Genomic DNA, 23,762 nt, shown 5'->3' on the forward strand with positions numbered 1-23,762 from the left:
GCATCTGCAGACGGTGGCAGAGATGGGAGACAAGATGGGAGGCAGAAATGGGCTGCAAGCCAAGGAATGCCTGGGGCACCAGGAGCTGGCAGAGGCAAGGAAGGGTTCTTCCCTAAATTTTTCAGAGAAAGTATGATCGCGATGGCCCTTTGATTTAAGACTTCTCTGGTTCAGAGCTCTGTGAGAATAAATGTGTGTGGTCCTGGCCACCAAATTTGTGTTAATTTGCTATAGCAAGTCTAGGAAAACTATACAAGGTATAATAGAAACAGCTAAACTGGAAATCATTATCCTTCTTATTCTCTGGGCCATATTTTTTTCTATAAAGAAGGCCCCTACATCTTTGTCATTGTATGATCCTAAATTATGCCTTTCCTTAAGGTAACTTTGGTGCCAGCCTTTATATTTGTCACATTTTTTAGAACTAGTACCCAGCAGTTCTTAAGCTCCTCAATCTACCTTTTTATCTTTAAAAAAGTTTATTTATTTCAGAGAGAGAGAGAGAGAGAGAGAGCGCACTTTCATGTACTGGTTCACTCCCCAAATGTTCCAACAGCAGGTTTGGGTGAGGCCAAAGTTGGGAGCAAGGAACTGAATCCAGATCTCCAGTGTGGGTAGCAGGAGTCCAATTATTTAAAACATTATTACTGACACTCAGGGGTGGCACTGGTGGAAAGTTGGAGACAGGAGCCAGGTCCAGAAATTGAACCCAGGCACTCCCATTTAGGATGTTGGTGTCTTAATGCTGGGCCAAACCCCTACCATACAAGGTCTTTTAAAATGTCTTTTCACTAACAAACCTCTGAAATCCAAAACTATCTGAATTTTGAAAAAGACCCTCATTTGTTCTTACCTTTTGTTGACTTCTCAAGCCAGGCATTTTACAGAACAAATGACAGTATCAAAGGTTACCGTAACCATTCAGTTTTGTCTGAATTTGTTACTTCTCAACGGGCTATGTCAGTAATGTCTAAGCCCTGGAGAGAACCCGACTCACAAAAATTGACAATTGCATTAGTAACCTGAAAATGGCTGAAGGCTATGAAATGCAGTACTTTTTATAGCAGACATTATATGACTAGGTTTCTTTAAACTTTCACAAGGCAAGACTATGATCAACATTTCTTCATCATGGTGTAGCAAAAGTAAAGCAACCTAAAAGTAGATTTCTAGCCCTAAAAACTTTGTTCCTCAGTGACGCACAACTGGATCTATTCATGGGTCATACTTCCTGCCTTTAGTGATCCTTTTCAGATTTCTATGACTGATGGCAATTAGAAATTTGTGATGCAATGGTTAAGCCAACTCTTGGGACACCTACAGCCAATGAGAGTGCTTAGGTTTGAGTCTCTTCTTCCTGCTAATGCACACCTTGGGAGTGAGCAGGTGATGGCTCAAGTACCTGGGTCCCTTTCACCCACATAGGAGACCCAGATGGTATTCTGGACTACTGGCTTTGACCTGACCCAGCTCTGACTGTTGTGGGCATTTGCAGAGTGAACCAGTGCACAGAAAATCCTCTGTATCTTTCTCTCTGGCATTTCACCTTTTAAATAAAAGTAAGACTAAATATATTAATAAAAAAAAAAAGAAACCGTAGTAAATAAAGTTAATTAACTTGGTACAAAGGAGCTAGGTTCAAACTTACTGACTCCAAAAGAGTTGGCTCTTAACCTCTACCCTACTTCCACTGCTTCTCCATTTAGAGAATGGTTTAGATCAAAGCAAAGATGAAGACAATAAGATAATTCAGAGATTGTTTTGTTGTACTTGTAAAAGGAAAGAAACACACACTTAAATTGACACAGGTGAACACTGTAAAGGAAGGGGATTGCAATATTAAGTAGATAGAATTTAAATAGAGCTGCTGATTGATTTGATGTAGGGGATGCAGAATATAGGGGAATGGGATAGATGACACTTACATTTGTGACTTAGTAAATGAGTAAATGGTGGTGACAGTTACAGGATAAATGGGATACACTCAAGTATAGATAATGGGTCCAGTTTTGGACATGTTGATTGTATCTCTATGCCTGTGAAGATGTGTAGTACACAGTTGTCTAAATGGTAGCTACATTTGTCAAAATTTTTACACATTTCCAGATATGCTTGACTACCCCTGTTCCAAGCACTTAGCCAGTTGCTTAATGGAGAGTATTGACTGCTACCACCTTGACTATCAACACTGCCAGCAATCTCACTCATCACTAGGGAAGACCAGGGCCTCCACAGCTTCTGTTGACCTCAGAATGGCGGCATCCAACAGTTTTGGCCTTCAAAGCTGCCATCTGCAGATCCAGAGGCTCTGATTTCTTCCACCATTCTGGTTTCTGAAGGAATACTATGCTGAGAGCTTGGCTGACCCATCAGCCTCTCATGACCTAAAAGTATAGGACAGTAAGCTTTCCATGCAGTGAAATTTGATTAATGAAGGACAAAAGATAAAGAGAGCCAGCAGATGCATTATTTTCCTATCTTCTCAAATACTGATGTGAGTGAGCAAAAGAGCTATGCTTTCTTGGAGGCTGACTTGACCGGGTACAAATCTATGTGTGTTTCCCTCTTTTTCTTTTCCCTTTCTTCTTGACTTCCTGGATCATGCCTCCTACCCAAATAAAGCATTCGTCTGTGGCTTTTGACTTGAACTCTGCTTTTCCAGGGAGCTTGGGTTATACCATTTGGTACAAAGAGTGGCTCTCAAAAGGAGACAACAATGGGTTTTCCATGTATAAAGGAAATAAGAAATCTGTTGCTAGAGTATGGTGGCAAAACTGCTCTGGCACACAGAATGTAAAGAATACTAGAGCTTTTACATGCATTGAATTGGGCAAGGTATAGGTGGAAGGAAAGATGAAAGACCAAATGGGTGTTACACCTGATATTAGAGCAAGAATAATGATAATGGTTGTGATATGGGCTAGCTCTTTTTGATGGCCCTGAGGATCTTGCAGACATATATATTGGATATATATTACTAAATGCACTTATTAATTCTAATAGTTTGCAGATTCCTTTGTATTGTTTACATATATAATCAAGTCCTCATGTTGTCCTATCCCTGCCCCCTACCCTTGCTGCTTTATTGGCTTGGCTTGGGCCTTTCTTACATTGCTAATCTCTTTTCCCATTCCTGATTTCAAGGGAAAATCTTTTAGTATTTTACAACTGACTACAATATTTGCTTAAGATTTTTTTGTAGATATTTAAAGGTCACTTCTTTTTCTATTTTGCTGAATTCCCCTTATTATTATTATCATAATCATTATCATTCATGAGAGTTGACTTTACTTTCCTGAATTTATCAAAATTATCATTAACGTTTTCTGTTAATGAATTAAATTGATTGTTCTGTAAAGGTTAAAACACTCTTACATCCGGTTATCAAACCCATTATTTTTGCGATGTATTTTTGTTTTATATCATTGGATTCTATTGCCTAGTTTAAGATTTGATATCTATCCATGAGAAACAATGACACTAATTGTCCTTTCTAATAATAACTTTAATAATTTGTTCTTCTTTTTCTTATTTTCTAAGGTGAATGATTAGACAATTGTTTTTAGATATTTCTGTCTAATAAATACCCTCAATGCTATAATATCCCCTTTAATTACCCCTTTTATTGCATCCCTCAAATTTTGATGAGTTGTTGTATTAATCAGCTTTTTATTACTACAACAAAAATACCTGAAACAAGAGAAAAGGTATTCTTAGCTCACAATTTTGGGAGTACAATCCAAGTTCAGGTGGCTCCATTGGTTTGGCTTCTGATAAGAGAGGCAGATAGTAATGGCAGAGATTTGTGGAGGAAGAATCACATGATGGACCAGGAAACATAGAAAGCAGTTGGCCCAACTCAAGCCTTTATAACAAATCAATTCCATAGCATGCAATGTTACTGTGAATCTAGCATAAACACACAAGTACAATATATAGATCAAAATAGATGTATAGCATTCAGGCATGAAGCAATAGGGAGTGTTCATTTAAACACACACACACAGTAGCTTCAGATCTGTTTGATCTAATTGTTTGGTATGAAAAGGCTCTACTATTATGTGCTTATGTCTTATTTGATTTAATTAGTTGTGGTTGGCAGTGCTTCCTTTATATCATTTTCCTTCTCTCTGGAGAACTTCCAACATCTGTTTTAAGGGGAGCATACTGGTGAGAAATTCCCTCAATTACTACTTCCCTGAGAACGTCATTATTTCACCTTGATTTTTTTAAAGGATAATTTTGTTAGATATAGAATTCTAGCTTAGGGGTTACTTTGCAGCTAAAATATTTCACTGATTCTGGAGATTTCTCATGCATGTTTCCCTCCAAATTTTGCTCCTATTTCCTTCATTTTTTCAGTCTATTGGAACTCTTCATTGTATACCACAAATATCTTCCACTCTTTTTTTTTTTTTAAGGTTTTATTTATTTATTTGAGAGGCAGAATTACAGACAGAGAGAGGGAGAGACAGGGAGAAAGGTCTTCCATCAACTGGTTCACTCCCCAAATGGCTGCAATGGCTGGAGCTGGGCCGATCCAAAGCCAGGAGCCAGGAGCCAGGAGCTTCCTCCAGGTCTCCTGTGTAGGGGCGGGGCCAACACACTTGGGCCATCTTCCACTGCTTTCGCAGGCCATAAGTAGGGTGCTAGAACAGAAGTAGAGCAGCCCTGACACAAACCATCACCCATATGGGATGCCAGTGCTGCATGGAGAGGCTTAGCCTAGTGCACCACAGCACTGGCCTCTCTTCCACTCTTTCTGTATTTCCTATTCATTTTGAATCTTGGTGTTTTCTTTGATTATTTTCTGTTGGTGTTTACTTATTCAATAATCCTTTCTCCTACAGTGTCAAAACTACTGTGAATATCCTGTTTAACTTCTTAATTTCAGTTATATTTTTATGCTATAAAATTTAAACTTTCAAATAACTAACAATTTTATGGTGATGATTTCCACCTATTGATCTATTTTCTTCATTTTAAACACTATATTCTTGTACACACTCATTGCACTTAAGAGCCTTGTTTGCTAACTTATTATCTTGATTCCTTTTTAATATGTTTATTTTATTTTTCCCTCTCTTGGCTTATAATAATGTCTTTAAAATCACTTCAAAGCGGCCAGCATATATAAAAATTCATGTGGCTACAGGTAATATTTCTCCATAGAGGGTTTACCTTTTTTTCTGCTGGGGAAGGAGAAAGGAGATTGTAATTTTATTCCAGTCACAGACTGGATATGTTTATTTTTTTGAAAGACTTCGTCAATCTCTGGCTCATCCCAAATCCTAGGATATTGATTTTTAAGTGCTTATGAGAGCTTACTACATTTATGGAACTCTTTCTTTCTGGCAAATACAGAACTATAATTCTTATATCAATGTTGCAATGTGACTTCTGAAAACAATGGTACACTTATGCTGAGGTTTGGAGCCTCCCAAGTCATTCAGATTCAGAAAATGCAAATTCTTTAATGAGAAAATGGTTCTGGATGGGGTCAGTCTTTGCTCCTCCCTTCTAACTGGGATGTTGCTTTTTCAGGTTTTCAACTTTCCCTCTCTAGTCTTAGGAAGTTTTCATAGTTTCTTTTCGTTTTTGTCCTCCAGTTAGGGCCTCTGTCTGGGAAAAGCCACATTCTCAGCTTCTTAGCTTGTAAATGGCATCAACAAAAGCTTTCAATTACAAAGTACCTTCCTTTCAGCTTAGCTTTCTGCAGTTTTTCAAAGCCCAGATCTTGGCTCCTTCAATCCTTGCTCTTTGGGCAACTGTCAGGCTATTTAAGATATACTTTACAATTTCTTTGGATTTTTTTTTCTACTCATTGTCTTAAGTACTATAGTTCTATTGCATGCCACTTCAACCTACCCAGGAACAGAAATTCAAACTACTGTCATTTGAAGTGAAAAATGTCAAATCGTGATTTCTCAAGAAAGCCTTTGCTTTTCCTAAGGAGAGATATGTTAACTTGAGCATGAATGTTGAAGTAGTTGACTTACAAAGAAAGGAAAATGATCTCAGATTCTGAGTCCAGAGAAAATTGTCATGAATGAAATGAGAAGCAATGGATAAAGCCTGGAATAGATGCCACTATATTTTAAATTGTGATAACACTAAATGAGTGGAATGAGACTGCAGAATCTATGATATCTTCAATATTTTTGTCTGTATAATGGAATACCTTTGGAAACAGTAATAATTATTTGAGTTTGTAAAATTGCTTAGAACTAGATCTAGTAAGGCTAATCCAAGATCCAGTAAATCCCAATGACCTGGTCTCCTTGAGTCCTTTGGGACTTGGAGAGTGGCATTAGAATGTTTCTTTTTATTTATTTATTTATTTATTTTTTTGACAGGCAGAGTGGACAGTGAGAGAGAGAGAGAGACAGAGAGAAAGGTCTTCCTTTGCCGTTGGTTCACCCTCCAATGGCTGCCGCAGCTGGCGCGCTGCGGCCGGCACACCGCGCTGATCTGAAGGTAGGAGCCAGGTGCTTCTCCTGGTTTCCCATGGGGTGCAGGACCCAAGTACTTGGGCCATCCTCCACTGCACTCCCTGGCCACAGCAGAGAGCTGGCCTGGAAGAGGGGCAACCGGGACAGAATCCGGCACCCTGATCGGGACTAGAACTCGTTGTGCCCGCGCCGCAAGGTGGAGGATTAGCCTAGTGAGCTGTGGCGCCGGCCAGAATGTTTCTTGAGAAGTACCAAGCATCCCATTGGAGTGTTTATCTTATAAAGATATTTTATGGTAAGAAATGTAAAGAAAAAAAAAACCTCTATGACAGTATTTCTAGTACTCCACAGCCCTTCAAATCTCTGCAATTATATATATATATATATATATATATATATATATATATATATAAAGCTAGTTCTGCTCATCAGTGATGAAAATTTGTATTTGTGATTACCCACAGTGGTGGGGGTGGATGTGATTTGTTGCTAGGCATGACTCCCAATCTCACTTCCCCTATATGGGAGAAGTGAATTTATTTGTCCCTTGTGTTTCTTGTATTCCCCTTCTACTAATCTAACAAGTGCAAACATTCATGCCTGGTTTCCTTCAGCAGGAAAAAGTAGGGTTCTAAGTGGCTGAAACCTCTTTTGGCTTGATGTTAATGTCTGTTTGTAGTACTGTTGCTTTGAGAAAAAAGAATTTCCACCTTTGAAGTCTACAAGTAAATGAGAGAGTAATTGGAGACTGAAGAAAAAACAGCATGATTGATGGCTGTTGTGGATTTCACCCTTTTATTTTTGGGTTGTAGAATATCTAAAGCTAAAAGTAGCTTAGAAGCAATTCACAAATGTAGAACTCATTATTAGCTCTTACATAGTGTATAAAACACATCATTTCCATTGGTTTTGTTGACAATTATGTGGTAATTAGTTTCTGGGAAACATGAAGAGAAAAAAATGAGACAAACTCATTCCTGCTGCAAGACAAATACCTTAACAGTCTCATACTGCAAAAGCAGGTTAGTGTAATTATCTTCCGAGAACTAGACAACAGAATATTTCACAAATTTTGTAGATTGACTCCAGCTCTGTGTCCAATATTTAAAATTGATTTTATAGTCGTTTTCTTCCAATCGTTTAACGTCACTATGATTAAGTATTTTTTTAAATTCTGCATGATTACATTCCTAGAAGTCATCAAAAACTCATAGTCATTTAACAGATGAAGAAACTAGGCCCAAAATCAAAGAGTTTACCAAAAGATACACAGGTGGTTTATAATTGGTGGAAAGGTTGAGAATAATAAAGAGCTGTCTTGTAGTTTTCTACCTTATTGCATAGGACCTGTGATATGAGCCCTCAGGAGGCTATGGGGGTCTCCACGTCTACTAACTGCTGTTTCTTCTTTATGCTTTCTTTTCTTTATTTCTTTTTTTTTTTCTTTGACAGGCAGAGTTAGACAGTGAGAGAGAGAGACAGAGAGAAAGGTCTTCCCTCCATTGGTTCACCCCCCAAATGGCCGATGTGGCTGGCACTGCGCCGATCCGAAGCCAGGAGCCAGATACTTCCTTCTGGTCTCCCATGCGGGTGCAGGGCCCAAGCACTTGGGCCATCCTCCACTGCCTTCCTGGGCCACAGCAGAGAGCTGGACTGGAAGAGGAGTAACCCAGACAGAATCCAGCGCCCCAACCGGACTAGAACCTGGGGTGCTGGCATCACAGGCGGAGGATTAGCCTAGTGAGCCACGGTACTGGCCGTTCTTTATGCTTACTTGTTTGAATAATTCTGCCATAGGGTACTGGTAACTCAAATTGATAACACCTATTTTATTTGGGAGAATTCCTAAACATGATACTTTATTATGTAATTTCTTTAATAAATAACTTATTTTTATAGTTTATGATTTTAAAAAATGGGCATTATACTGTGAGAATATTCCATGCTAGCTTGTCAATAGACTTTCCAATTCACCTGCCCTGGGGTTACCTGTACTATATTCTTGTGTAGATTTGAAAATGTATGTTATAGATATGCAAAAAAGGAAAATAAATTTTGTATATTATTTTTATTCCACATTTCAGTAGCAGATTTTACTGTGACAATAAACAACTCCAAAATGGCAATGGCATATACCAAGGAACTTTTGCTCGTGGATCTGTGGATTGGCTATGGCTCTGTTGGCTCCACTAGGTATCCGTTAGACTTAGTGGGTTCAAGTCAGATCTGCCTTGCATGCCTTTCTGACAGCCAAGTTGAGGGAGCCCAGCTATTTGGGCATGATCTTCTTAGGACAGATGGTGGGAGCTCCAGAGGACTTGGCAAAAATGTGTTCTGCTTCTAAGTCTTTTCCTTGCTACTGACACATTTTCATCTACACAGTACTAGTTAATGCAAGTTCCATGGCCCCATCAAGTCAATGGGGTAGAGAAGTACAGCCTTCAGTGGATGTTAGGAGTACTAAATATTTGATGACTAATGATGCTGATTATTAAGTTAGTACAGGCTTTTCAACTTTATATTCTGTATTTTGCCATAATAAATCTTGGAGATATTTTAACATCAGTATGCAAACACTGCTTTTTCATTTTAATAACTATACTATATTCCATTTTATGGCCATCCATAAGGTAATTAACCAGATCTCTATTGATGGACATTTTGATTATTTCTAGCACTTTGCTATTACAAAGATAAGAGCAATGAATAATCTCATACATACATCATTTTGCACATGGGCAAATTCTGTCTGCAAGATAAATTTCTTGAAATTGAATTGTTGGACCAGATATTTTTGTTAATATTTCTTGCAATTTCTTCTCCTTAGACATGTGTGCAATCACCACAAAATAATTTTAGAACATATATCACCCTAAAAGAATTTGTACCATATCAGTCATTCCCCATTCCTCTTTCTCCTAGCTCTTGGCAACCACTAATCTACTTTCTATCTTTATGGATTTACCTATTCTAGACCTTTTGTATAAATGGAATCATACAATGTGGTGCCCTTTCGTTACTGTGTTTTTTTTCTCTTTGCATCCTGTTTCCAAGGTTCATCCATTAAACTTTGCTGTGGTGTATATTAGTACTTTATTCATTTTTATTACTAAACAATTTCTTATTATATACACACACTATTTTGTTTATTCAGCAGTTGATAAATATTTGTGCTAATTATGTTTTTTGGCTATTAAAATAATGCTTTTATGAGCATTTGTAAAGAAATTTTTGTGTTGACTACACTTTTGTTTCTTCTGGCTAGATATGTAGGTGTAGAATTGCTGGGTCATTTGATAATTCTATGTTTAACAATTTCCCTACTTCCTTAATTTCCACCACTTATCATCTGTCTTTAATTATGGGCATCCTAGTACATGTGATATTGTACCTCATTGTGATTTGGTTTGCACTTTCCAAGCACTAGTAATTTTGGGCATCTTTCCATGTGCTTATTTACCTTTGATATATATTCTTTGGCAAAAATCTTTTTCCTATTTTTTAATTGGGTTATATTTTTATTGAGTTTTAAGAATTGTTTATATATTCTGTTTACTAGTTCTTTATCAGATACATAATATTGAAATCTTCCATTCTGTGCATTATACATTCACTCTTAATGGTATCATTTGAAGTACAAATATTTTTAATTTCCATGAATCTTTTTAAAATTTTATTTATTTTTTTATTTTTTGACAGGCAAGTTAGACAGAGAGAGAGAGACAGAGAGAAAGGTCTTCCTTCTCCGTTGGTTCACCCCACAAATGGCTGCTACGGCCGGCGCGCTGCGCTGATCCGAAGCCAGGAGCCAGGTGCTTCCTCCTGGTCTCCCATGTGGGTGCAGGGCCCAAGTACTCGGGCCATCATCCACTGCACTCCTGGGCCACAGCAGAGAGCTGGACTGGAAGAGGAGCAACTGGGACAGAATCTGGCGCCCCAACCGGACTAGAACCCGGGGTGCTGGCGCCGCAGGTGGAGGATTAGGCAAGTGAGCCACGGCACCGGCCTTGAATCTTAATATATCTTAATATATCCACTTTTTTTCTTTTGTGGTTTAGGTTCCTGGTATCATACCTAAGAAACAATTGCTGAGCCAGCGCCATGGCTCACTAGGCTAATCCTCCACCTTGCGGCACTGGCACACCGGGTTCTAGTCCCAGTCGGGGCGGCAGATTCTGTCCTGGTTGCCCCTCTTCCAGGCCAGCTCTCTGCTGTGGCCAGGGAGTGCAGTGGAGGATGGCCCAAGTGCTTGGGCCCTGCACCCGCATGGGAGACCAGGAGAAGCACCTGGCTCCTGCCTTCAGATAGGCGCGGTGCGCCGGCCGCGGTGGCCATTGGAGGGTGATCCAACGGCAAAGGAAGACCTTTCTCCCTGTCTCTCTCTCTGTCTTCTCTGCCTGTCAAAAAAAAAAAAAAAAAGAAACTATTGCCTAACCTATGGCCACAAAGATTTACTCTTTTTTTTTTTTTTAAATATATAGGCAGAGTGGACAGTGAGAGAGAGAGAGAGACAGAGAGAAAGGTCTTCCTTTGCTGTTGGTTCACCCTCCAATGGCCGCCACGGCCGGCGCGCTGTGGCCGGCACACCGCGCTGATCCGAAGCCAGGAGCCAGGTACTTCTCCTGGTCTCCCATGGGGTGCAGGGCCCAAGCACTTGGGCCATCCTCCACTGCACTCCCTGGCCACAGCAGAGAGCTGGCCTGGAAGAGGGGCAACCGGGACAGAATCCGGCACCCTGACCGGGACTAAAACCTGGTGTGCCGGCGCCGCTAGGTGGAGGATTAGCCTAGTGAGCAGCGGCGCCGGTCTTTTCTTAGAGTTTTATAGTTCATGTCATACATTAAGTTGTGGTTCATGTCAAGTTATTTTTACATATATATAATTTTATTTTTATATATATATGTATATATATATAATGATTTTCAATGCCTTCACCCTCTCTAGGCCACAGGCTATTTCTCACGCTCTTAGACAAGCTCACTGGAAATGGATATTTTGTTTGAGGAGGCTAAGCAGCATAGAAGCTTCTCTTTTAAGTCAGCTTTACTAAGGATCCCTTGTGGGTAGCATTTCTGGGTCACTTCACTCTTTACAAATGGGTCAGAGACTAGAATGCTCATGAAAGAAGAGGATGTGATTTCTGCTGCTCTATAAGCATAACCAGAGAATGTGGAGGGGAGTTGCAAAACTTCTCGTGCTCAGGTCTGACTAGAAGAAGAAAAGCCACATAAGCTCAGGATATTGATGACTGTATCATGTCAGCTCCATTACTGGTGCTGGGACAGACCCATCACAGTTGTCAGAACTGGAAGGGAGCTCAGAAATCATCCACCATCTTCAGATGGAAAAACTGAGCTCCCCTGGTGACAAAATCACCTGCCTAAAGTTAGAGAACTCAAGCCTCCTGATTTCTAGTCCAATGCATTTTCCATGTTAATCACAGTTATTTCAAGTCTGTGAAATAGTAGATGGCTCATAATTTTTCTATTTTCAATCTGACATATTTTATATACTCTACATATAATTTATAACATGAACTTTTGTTGAACAAGAAATAAGTTCATCTTATTTTAAATCACCAAGATTCTGGGATTTTCTATTATCACTATATATCCTGCTTATCCTAAATGTATCAATCTATTGAGATTATATATTTTTCTTTCTTAATGTTATAGGGGCAGACAAGTGTGGCACCTGTCTTTATTATTCACCAGGGGTCACAGCCCACATTTCTATAGCAAGAGACAGGTTAACAAGAGAAAAGCGTAACAAGGCCGGCGCCGCGGCTCAATAGGCTAATCCTCCGCCTAGCGGCGCCGGCACACCGGGTTCTAGTCCCGGTCGGGGCGCCGGATTCTGTCCCGGTTGCCCCTCTTCCAGGCCAGCCCTCTGCTGTGGCCAGGGAGTGCAGTGGAGGATGGCCCAGGTGCTTGGGCCCTGCACCCCATGGGAGACCAGGAAAAGCACCTGGCTCCTGGCTCCTGCCATCGGATCAGCGCGGTGCGCCGGCTGCAGCGCGCCGGCCGCGGCGGCCATTGGAGGGTGAACCAACGGCAAAGGAAGACCTTTCTCTCTGTCTCTCTTCTCTCACTGTCCACTCTGCCTGTAAAAAAAAAAAAAAAAAAAAAAAAAGAAAAGCATAACAAATTTATTTAATCAAAGTTTTATGCGACACAGGAGCTTTCAGAATGAAGATCCAAAGACCCAGAGAAAGTTGTCCATTCTTCTGTTTAGACTGGGTAAATAATAGATAGCCACACAGAAATGTGACTGGACAAAAAAAAAAACAAAAAAAACAAAAAAACAAAAAAAAAACAAAAAAAACCGTATCATATAACATAATAGACTGATGGATAAACTTAGCAAGGCCTGACTGTTCAGATTCTTCAGATTCGTGGCCTCTCCATGTGGCAAGTCCTTTCTCCCATGTGTCGGGCAAGATCTCTTCTGGAATGAAGGTTTGATGACCCACTGTCAGAAAAGTTAGGGCACAGGATTTTATCGCCAGCTCCTAACAGAAGGTCGGGGAATGTTGTAATATTTCTAGGTTTATGGCTGCTTTGGGGAAGAGAGGTTCTCATTTCTGTGACCTACCTTGGAGGATAAAGGAGAGCAGAAGAGAGGAGGTTAAGAAAAGATGAGACAGCGACTTTGCTTCTGAGGCCTTCCAGTGTCCTTCCCTTCAAAGTATGCAGCCTGTCAATGCACTATATTTTTGGATATCATTTTCTGAAGCTTAACAATGCATTTATTTATAGGGTATACAAAATTTTTTCTGATAAAGTTTTTTTCTGATGCTAACCTTACATTCTTCAGATTAACTGCTTCTGTCTGTGAAGCCTGAATCTCATCTGGGCTCTGGCTTCATTCCTGGCTGCTCCACTTCTTATTGAGCACCTTGACAATGTGCCTGGGAAAGTGGCAGAGGAAGGCTCAAACCCTTGGACCCCCACAAAATATATGGGAGTCCTGGATGGAGTTCTAGACTCTGGTTTCAGCCTGGCCCATCCCTGGTCATTGTGGCCATTTGGTGAGTGAACCAGTGAATGGAAGGTCTCTGTCTCTCTCTGTGTCTCTCTGTAACTCTGCCTTTCAAATAAATAAATAAATAAAATCTTTAAAAAATTACAATCCACGTACATTTTTCATAATGCCCATTTTTCATGAACTTTTTGAAGATCCTTCATATGCATGTGGTCTTATAGGTCACAGAAAGAAGTTAGATTTTATTCTAAGGACATTGAGAAGTTAATGAAGGATTTAAGTTGATGAATGGCATCATGATCAGTTACATATTTTAAGTATATCATTTAAGTATATATTTAAGTGTATCTGTCATCTGGAGAGTACATTAAGTGGTTAAGAATGGAAGCAGGAAGACCAAATTAGAAGGTCACTTATGTAGTTGAGATAAGAGATGATAGTGGCTTGGGCTAGGAGAAGGCAGAGGGGGTAGAAGAATTGAATTATCTCTATATGACATTCATTTTTATCTATTAACAAGATTTGTTAATGGATTTTTCTAAAAGAGTAAGGAAAAGGGAGGGATTATGGTTTACTTGAATGATATCTACCTAGATTGTATCACTTGGTATAGAATGCCCTGCCTACATGGGTAACTCTGGAAAAAGAGATACTTTGAAGGAATGTATGAAGGGAAACTCATATTATTCTGTTTTGAACCTGTTTAAATGTGTATTGAATGTTACAGAGAAGATGCACAGTAAGCAGTTAGAAATGGAAGTCTGGTGCTCAAGGGAGACACAGAGTATTATCAGTGTATTAATGGTATTTGAAGTCGTGGAAGTGGCTGAGATCACCAATGGTCAGAGGAGAGAAGTAAAAAAAAAATCTCAAGATTTATACCTTGTGCAGGCACAGAGTGAGCCAGAAAGAGGGTGCACTTGTTCTCCAAAGTACTCAGGGTACTTCAATAGCTTGCTCGTATTCCTATTTTGGGTCTGGATGATGCTCCTTCTACTTGGATTCTGAGCATTCGGAAACTTATCAGCCCAATGTAGGTGCTTAATGAATAAAAGACTGACTGTGATTCAGAAAAAAAATTACTGTTATTTGTGCAGTAGAAGATTTAGAATCAGCAAGAGGTATTATAGGCAGCTTCCCAAGCCTCTTTCTACCTACAAAGGCTCAATGGGGAGACTTCAATCTTATTTCCTGGCATGATGTTCTGCTTTTGGCTACAGCAGAATTTTGAGAGCTAAGTTTAGGAATCCCTCTCATGCATCTTTGGGATGGGGAACTGGACTGCCCCCATCTGCAACAACTCATATATATTTGTCCCAGGAGGGAGAGGCAACCATGAGCCAGGATTAGTTTGAAGGAATGTCATATTCCTCACCAAGGGTAAGGATGGTTCATTAGTCATAACAGCACTTCTACTTATCACTCAACTTTTTTCAGCTCTTTCGTAACATACAGCATTCTAGGCAGTGGAAAGAAAAACACTAAAGCAAAAACTTTTTTTGTCAATCAAAGAATAGACAAGTGTTGTGTTTAAGAGCTCTGACATTTGTAGGAGCTCAGTGACATGAGTTTAGTGGCTCAAAAGGATTGAAAGAGATAGTTTTAAGGACTTGGTTTTGTGTTGATGTGGGGCTGGGTCCCAGAAGGTACCTGGCTACTCTGAGAACCCTGAAAAAAAAATCCTGTTTAAAAACTCTGTTAGTTCAAGGTAAACACCACTGAAAAATTATTCCTGGAATTACTCATGATAAGTATGAAAAAGTTCTTGCTATGAGTCTAGTCTTTAAGGAGAATTGGGAAACACTGTCATGTGTTAAGTAGATTAAAAGCTGCAGAGTAGTTGATTTGAAGTGCCATGAGAAAAACTTAGTGCAGAGAGAAACTATGAAAATCATTGAAGTGCCATGAGAAACACTTAGTGCAGAGAGAAACTATGAAAATCATTTTAAGTCCTTTTAGGAAAACAGCACAGCGCAGATTTTGAATCACTTCCTCTTACATTTTCTCTTTTTGTAATCAGAAAACCTGAGAGTTGGAAGTAACTTTTGTGGTCACCTGTGTATAACAGCAGCCCAGCACCATCTTGGAGACCAGGGTCATTGAGTCCTCAGACTTCTTTAGGGATGTGCAGCTCATCTACTCATTAACACCAAGTTGGATACTTCTAATTGCTAAATAGTACTACCTTTTATTGAACTGAAATCTCTCTGCCTAGAACTTCTACCCATCAAATTTAAATTTGTCCTCTTGGGCTTGAAATACAATGTTTGATTTTTTTTCCACCTAGGTGTCCTTTAATGTTTTGAAGTAATTATTGCAAATCACCCAAACCTTTACTTTCACAAAGTGTCTCTATTTCTTCCAGTTTTGCATGGCTTTGAGCAACTTCACCATCCTTGTTGTTTTTGTCCAAATCTCTGAGTTACTCCTTCAATAAATACCTATTGTGCTCCTACTGTAACCTGGCACAGTTAAAGGCACTGAGTGTAAGATAAGGGTACACTAATTAGTGAAGATAGGACAAAATGCTTGTGCTGAAGGATCCTCTATCACCGAGGTGGAGGTGGAGGATAAATGAAGGGCTGACTCTGGAAGGTTATGACTGTGGCATGTGGCATCCAGAATATTCTAGATATCTCTACACAAAGCAGTGTGGTGACAGACCCAGTTTCTAATACTTCCATTCTGTTAACCTATACTTCTTCCCTACTATATTTCTTTTTTTTTAAGATTTATTTACTGGAGCCGGCGCTGTGGCATAGTAAGTTAAACCTCCACCTGCAGCACCAGCATCGGATGCCGGTTCATGTCTCGGCTGCTCTTCTTCTGATCCAGCTCTCTGCGTATGACCTGGGAAAACAGTGGAAGATGGCCCAAGTCCTTGGGCCCCTGTACCCAAGTGGGAGAACCGGAAAAAGCTCCTGGCTCCTCACTTTGGATCAGCTCAGTTACAGCCATTGTGGTGACTGGGGTGTGAACCAGAAGATGGAAGACCTTTCTCCCTGTCTCTCCTTCTCTCTGTCATCTTCTGTTGCTTCTCTCTGTCTGTAACTCTACCTCTCAAATAAATAAACAAAAATAAATTTAAAAGTTATTTTATTTATTTGAGAGGTAGTGTTACAGATACAGAGAGGAAGAGACAGAGAGAAAGGTCTTCCATCTTCTGGTTCACACCCAATGACCACAATGGCTGTAACTGAGCCGATCCAAAACAAGAAGCCAGGGCTTTTTCCAGGTCTCCCACATGGGTACAGGGGCCCAAGCAAGCACTCGGGCCATCCTCTGCTGCTTTGCCAGGCCATAGCAGAGAGCTGAATCAGAAGTGGAGCAGCTAATCTAATCTATGGCATGATCTACACCCTGGATACCACCACCATGGCTGGCTGGAAGCCAGGCGACCCCATGGTCCAACCACAGGTGTCAGCTCCACCCCCATCCTAATGGGAGTCACTGCTCCTATTTCCCTGCCCACCCCCTGGGAAAAGTTTTAAAAGGACCTGTTTCTGAACACTTGGCTCTCTCTCCCTCTCTCTCTCTCTTGCTCTTTCTCTTATGCTCTCCTCCTCCCTCTTTTTCCTTCTTTGCCCCTTCCCTCTGATCAGTCAGGTTTCCCCTCAATAAATCCTTTCCCTTAAAAAAAAAAAAGAAGTGGAACAGCAGCAGCCAAGACTTGAACAGGAGCCCGTCTGGGATGCCAGCACTGCAGGTGGTGGCTTAATCCATGATACCACAGCGCTGGATCTTCCCTATTAAATTTCTAATAATGCAATTTGGAAGTACATTATCTTTTGGGGGTAGGCAGACATACCCTCTTTTTGAACAATATTGTGTTTGCTTTCAACTATGAGAAAAAAACAGCAAAAATCAAATGTTTTCTTCATTTGAGATGATATAATCTACCTTGTCCATACTGTGCTTAGTGCTAATCCAGCCCTCTCCCACTGTCTTTATTCTCATAGCTATAATAAAAAATCACAAACTAGGTGGCTTATAAATAACACAAGTTATTTCTCCCAGTTGTAGAAACTAAGAAGTTCAGAATCAATGTACCAATAGACTTGATATGTTGGTGTCCCATAAGGGCCTGCTTCCTCATAGTCCACTGTGTTCTCACTGTGACCTCACATGGCAGAAGGGACAAACAAGCTCTCTTAGGCTTCTTTTATAAGGGCACCAATCCCATTCATGTTCCAAAGGCCTCATGTTTTAATATTATCACTTTAAGGGGGTTAGGATTTCAATGTATGAATTCTAGGAAGACACAGACATTCACATGATTGCACAGATCTAAGTATAAGGCTTGATTTAACATTTATCTTTATTATATTTCATTCCTTTGGTTCAGCCCATCCATTCAGCCTGCCCAGATCCCCTTGGGGCCTGTGCCATTATACAGTGCATTGTCTGTTCCTCATAGCTTTGTTCCATTCATAAATTTGATACTCACAAGTGGGCAATTTGTTCTTTTGCTTGAGTCTCTTTGCCCAGACCAATTACAACAGAGAAATTCTGACAGTTAATTTTCCCCATGAAGTCTTCCTTTCTGGGGTGTTCTGGTCAATTAATCAGTGCTCATTCTCTTTCTCTAACTCTAACTTTCAAATAAATAAATAAATAAATAAATCTTTTTTTAAAAAAAGTCCAGAGAATTGTTTTCCTAGCTCCTATATTACTACCATGATTACAAAACTAACACAAAATAACCTGTGAAATGCCTTGATGAATAATATCTATTGCTTTAGTATGCTACTCTCTTGCCAGTCTAGAGATCATACTGAATGAGAAAAATTTAGCTGGTCTGGCATGACACATGCTTGGTGGACCCTTATTGGGCTAGTGTCCATCATTTTCCTTTTAAAGTGTTCAGAACACATCCACTTCTTAATTGGCTAAAATCTAAGCTTCCAAGTCCGGACTGTAGGTTCTTTGCGATACGGCACCAATTTATAGACCAGCTTCCTTTCCAATGATAGCCACTCCCTCTTTTTGAAACCAGTGACATCAGCTGTTGCTGTCCACCAAACCTCCAGCTTTATTCATGCTTCTGTAACTAGGCACATGTTGTCCAACCCATCTGAAATACTGCTGTGTTTTCCTTGTTTTTGTCCATCTGGAAGATATTCCTGATCTAATTTAAAACTCTGTATGGCATCAAGCCTCTGCCTGTGATGCCTGCATCCCACATGGATGGAAGTTCCTGTCATGGCTGCTCCATTTCTGACCGAGCTCCCTGCTAATGGACTAGGAAAAGCAGTGGAGGATGACCCAAGTGCTTGGGGCCCATGCCACCCACCCACATGGGAGACCCAGATGAAGCTCCTGGCTCTTGGCTTCCTGCTGCATCAGCCCTGGCCATTGCAGCCATCAGAGGAGTGAATCAACACATGGAAGATTCTCTCCCTCTCTCTCTAGCTCTTTCAAATGAATAACTAAATCTTTAAAAAGAGTCTGCTGGTGAGAGCCCCAGGGATGGCTTATTCTAAACATTTAATTCTTCTGCTGGGACACTATCTCTAATCTGATGGTATCATTCCAATTCAGCCCCCTGGGCTGTGACCACATTCTGGAGTAGCAAGATTTTTGCAGCAGAGCTAAACAAATCATGGTAGAAATTTTGTCCACAGTTAAAGAAGCTGAGGCTTAGAGTGATCAAGCTGCTTGCCTAATGTAGCCTTGATTTTAAGCAGGGGAGTCAGGGTGAAAACTCAGATGTTTTGACACCTTATCTAGCATGCCAATCTGTAGAAGGGGCAGGAACAAAATCTCATCACTTTCTGTGCTCCTTGGCTTGCACACTGGCTCACTCACAATACTGCTCAATTAACTGAAAAAAGTGTAACTTCTAAAAACTGGATAACTGTAAAAGTATTCTAGATCAAGTTTAAACATTTCCAGGAAGGAACACAAAATAAGTTCATGATAAGTACAATTCTTAGTTTCTACTTCTTTATCTTTGCTGGTCCTCTCACATTGGCCTGGAAGTTCTAATTAGCAGGAAAACGGCCACAAAATGGACAAAAGGATGGTAAAAGTGGAGAACGATTCATTAAAGAAGGTATTATATTCTAAATAATTGAGAGTCATTACAAAGAAGAAGGTATTTCTTGAAAACCTGTCATTTGGGGTAGGATTTCTCAAACCATTTTCTTTTTCCACCCTGCTTATATCATGCTTAAATCAATTATCCTGTAAAATGTCAGTGTAGCATTGTGAACAGCATAATCCCTTTAACATTGTTCTTGTCTTTGTACTTGCCCCTGTGTCACTTAGAATTCCTTCATACAATAGAAACCTCAAATTAACAAAGTGCTTTCTCTTAGAAAATCAAAATGCTTTCTCCATGTTACCATTTAATTAGTTCTCAAAGCATTCCTCTGTTATGTGGGAAAAAAATTATTCTTTCTCTTTATGACACATAGAAAACAGGTTTGAAGGGTAGATCATTTCCATCCACTGTGGAAACTAATTCAGCTCACTTCGGGGTTGTTGATTGGGTTTTCCAATCTACTCAATGTTTGACATAGAATCATGCTCATGGACTCATTCATTCCATAAATCCTCCAGATAATTACTGGAGGCCTTCTATATGTCAGATCCTGCTCTGTGCATTGGGGTTATTGCAGTGAACTGCAGAGTAAAAATCCCTGACATAATAGAACTTGAATTCTTATACAGGGAGACAGACAATAAACATAGTCAATAGGCAAACTGACCAGTATGTTAGAAAGAGAAAAAAAAAAAACTCTCAGTGCAAAGGACTCAGTGTAAGGAGGAAGAGGAATATAGAATATATCATTTTGCACAAGATAAGAGTAAGCCTCACCAAGAGGGAACCAGTTGAGTCAAGACTTTGAAGACAGGAAGGGAGCAATAACTGAGGAAAAAAGCAGTGGTAAGGCTGCTTCCAGTGCAATGCCCTGAGGTGGTAGCACACCTAGAGTGTTCCAAGAATCCACGAGGGCACTGTAGCTGGATCAGAGCGAGTAAGAAGGAGAGTAGCACCAACCAGCCTTGATAGCATTATACAGGCTTCTCTCACTTTGAGTTGCATGGACTAGGGATTTTAAGTAGAAAATCAACATAACTTACTTGCACATGATCACTCTGGGGCTGTGCTGAGAATAGCCACATATGGGAAGAGAGGCAAGCAGAGAAGCCAGTTAGGTCAAGGCCTTCATCCAGGATAGATTCAGTCACAGCTCACACAGGAAGAGCAGAAGAGTTGCTGAGAAATTGTAGAAATGAGTTTTAGGAGTTTTGAACCAGTTGCTAACTGTGAGAAAAAAGAAGAAAGTTTTAATCTTGTAAACAAGACTAGAAAGTCCTTGAGGATGAAATTATCTACTATATTTCTGTATCTTCTTTATAGAAATATAATGCTTCATATACAATACATATTTGAATAAGTATTATTGAATTAAAGAAGGGAAAATGTAGGTCTACAACAAGAGTTTTCTGTATACTTAGTGATTTGCAAGAATAGACATCATTTCCTGTATTCCAAAAATATAAATAAAATTCAATTCTTTTCCAAAGTAAGACTGTTGAAGCTAAAAAGAAAAACTTTTAGATGTCTTTGTTTGAGCTGAATTTCATTACTTTGGTGAGCTTACAGGTGTTCTAACTGCTATTCTAAGTTCTATATAGCCTGAAAAATGGATATGTGATTATAATTTATAATTTAATTTGACAAAAATGTCACAGAAATATAGGGTTTGCTAGGAAAAGAATAAAATCCATTTTGAGTAATGATGGTTGGGAATATGTACTTACATGGTTTTGAAAGCATGTGATAGAAAAAAATACAATATCCATGTCTCCTCTCCCACCTCTTTTTTGCCTGTTTACTGTATAAAGGTCCTACTACACAGCAGAAAGTACAAAATAGAATGTTAAAATCTATGTTCTAAGACCCAGATGTGTTTTGGGAGGTGATCTAGTCTAATTTCCTGTGTGTATTTGAAAAATGTTGAGTCCTGGAGACATTAAGGTGATGAAAGTAATTTTGTTTCCAATACACAGTAACCAAATTATGAGTTGTCTAATGAGCCTTAACAATAACAGTAGAAAAAGTGGTGAAATATATGCTATTGCTTGAATCTTCCTCCTTGATATTTGCCTGGCAACAGTAACTAGACATAAATAATCCTCAGTCATAACTGGCCAGACAATAGGTGTGCATTAGGTCTATGGAGGGCTGAAAGGTAGCAGGGCAATGGGACAGACTAGAATGGCAGGTATCGTAGTATACAGAGACTAGAATGACAGGCACCTGAATGTTTTCAAACTCATCCTGTCGCTAGGAGGCATTTCTGCATAATTTCTTCATAGGGCTTTAGAGTCACAGAGGAATGGTTGAGTGTAGCTTCTGACATTTGGAAGGTATATGATCATGGTCAGGTGTCCTAACTGGGGCATTGGTTTCTTCATGTAACTTATAGGGTGAATTCTGTCAGAAATGGTGAGACTATTTGTTATTAGTTTAGAGGTTGCAGGAATTCAATTAAAAAATGGTAGTTTTATACTAGCACTTTTCCCAGTGGGTTCCAGCATTTCTTGTCTACAGCTCATACTGTTTCTCCTTCAGTTCTTTACTAACCCACAGCTATGTAAGACTAGATACATAGGTAAGCCTTACCTTCCTAAGTTGGATTTCTTGTGGAATAATGAAAAGGTCCTGGAAGACTTGGATTTGAGTTCTGCCAGCAACTTGGTCATGGAAGCAGAAACACTGTGAGTACAATGGAATTTGAAATATATTAAAACTATAAAGACTTAGATAATCAGAGAGAAAGCAGAAAAAGTTATTTTCCAGAAGGGGCATTAAGGAACGTCACTATCAGACATCTTGAGACCTTTGGTGGGTTAGCAAGTTAGAACTTACAGGAGGGGGTGGGGACACACGGGGGAGGGGCAGCACCATGGCGCAGTAGATTAATCCTCCAGCTGCGGTGCCAGCATCCCACATGGGCGCTGGTTCTAGTCCCGCTACTGCTCTTCCAATCCAGCTCTCTGCTATGGCCTGGGGAAGCAGTAGAAGATGGCCCAAGTGCTTGGGCCCCTGCACCTGCATGGAAGACCAGAAAGAGGCTCCTGGCTCCTGGCTCCTGGCTTCATTTCGGCTCAGCTTCAGCCGTTGTGACCATTTGGGGAGTGACCCAACGGAAGGAAGACCTTTCTCTATGTCTCTCCCTCTCACTGTCTGTAACTCTACCTCTCAAATAAATAAATAAATAAATAGAACTTACAGGGGAATCTAGGAAGAAAGGCGCATCTAGTTGTGGCAGGAGGATTATTCAGGTAAGTTGGTAGAAAATACAATGGAAAGCTCCTGCATAGCTACTGCCCCTTCAGGTCCACATTAAGTCTCTCATTATGGGTGTGTGGCTACTTGGCCAATTAGACTGGAAGTCTGGAAGATGGTTTTGGTGAGGAGAACCACTTTGGGACTTTGCATGTGTCAACACATCAAATCACAAAGACCTCCAGAGAGAAACATATGCTGTTTTTCCTTGTTTCCCAAAGCATACACAAATTCCTCCTTTGGCCACCTGCAGCCACATGCATACAGACAAGAGGATCCTGGGAAACAGAGTTTCATCTAATAAGTTAACATGGTGAAAACCACTACAGCCACTGTTGGTTATGTCAATTGCATTGGGCAGTTTATTCAACCTTTCTGATCCTCTCTCTCCCTATTAGTGTGTTGATGTAAAAGAGATAATTATAACCATCTCTGTATGGTTCTAAGTTAGGATTGAATGAATATTAATGTGAAAAATTGATTACAGAATATAAAATAACTTATGAAACTATTGTTATTAGACACATTCATTCAGTTAGTGTATATTTACTGCTCACTTATGGTAGGTTAGGAATTAGACTATGCCCAAGATACATAGCAGTAAACTAAATGGACAATATCTATGTTACCATGAAACTGAATCAGGTAGGAATTAGATTGTTCAGGTGGAGAAATAAAGGGAGAAGCTGACACACTGGATTTCAAGGGATACGTACAGGTTAAAATTTGGGAGTTGTTAGTATTTAGATAGTGCTGAAAATATTTAGGTGTGAGGCTGAATTAGCTCAATTAGAGAATACACATTAATTGTGAGAGGAAAAGGGTCAAAGACTTAGATTCAAGACAATCCAGGAGCTGAGGATCAAACAGACAAAGAACCAGCAACAAAGACTGAAAAACCAGAAACCAGACCGTCATGTAGCTAGAGATAAGAGCATGGTGTCCAGAGAGTCTAACGTAAAAAGTTTGTGAGAACTTATTTTAATATATTCCAAATTCCAAAGCAGGTGGTATCTATTTTA

At 39.9% G+C, this 23,762-nt stretch overlaps 1 long non-coding RNA gene across 1 annotated transcript in view; it reads right to left on the reverse strand.

Moving 5' to 3' along the window:
- The window catches only part of LOC103350924 (uncharacterized), a 49,514-nt gene that overhangs the window by 21,424 nt on the left and 4,328 nt on the right, over nucleotides 1–23,762 (reverse strand). The window contains exon 2 of the long non-coding RNA XR_016219022.1: nucleotides 22,075–22,167. This is a non-coding gene — a long non-coding RNA (uncharacterized LOC103350924). The remainder of the gene's footprint in view (nucleotides 1–22,074; nucleotides 22,168–23,762) is intronic.

The sequence above is a fragment of the Oryctolagus cuniculus genome, chromosome 13 (assembly GCF_051225735.1).
Source record: "Oryctolagus cuniculus isolate XC-2025 breed Fujian yellow rabbit chromosome 13, ASM5122573v1, whole genome shotgun sequence".
In the NCBI taxonomy this organism is placed as follows: Eukaryota; Metazoa; Chordata; class Mammalia; order Lagomorpha; family Leporidae; genus Oryctolagus; species Oryctolagus cuniculus.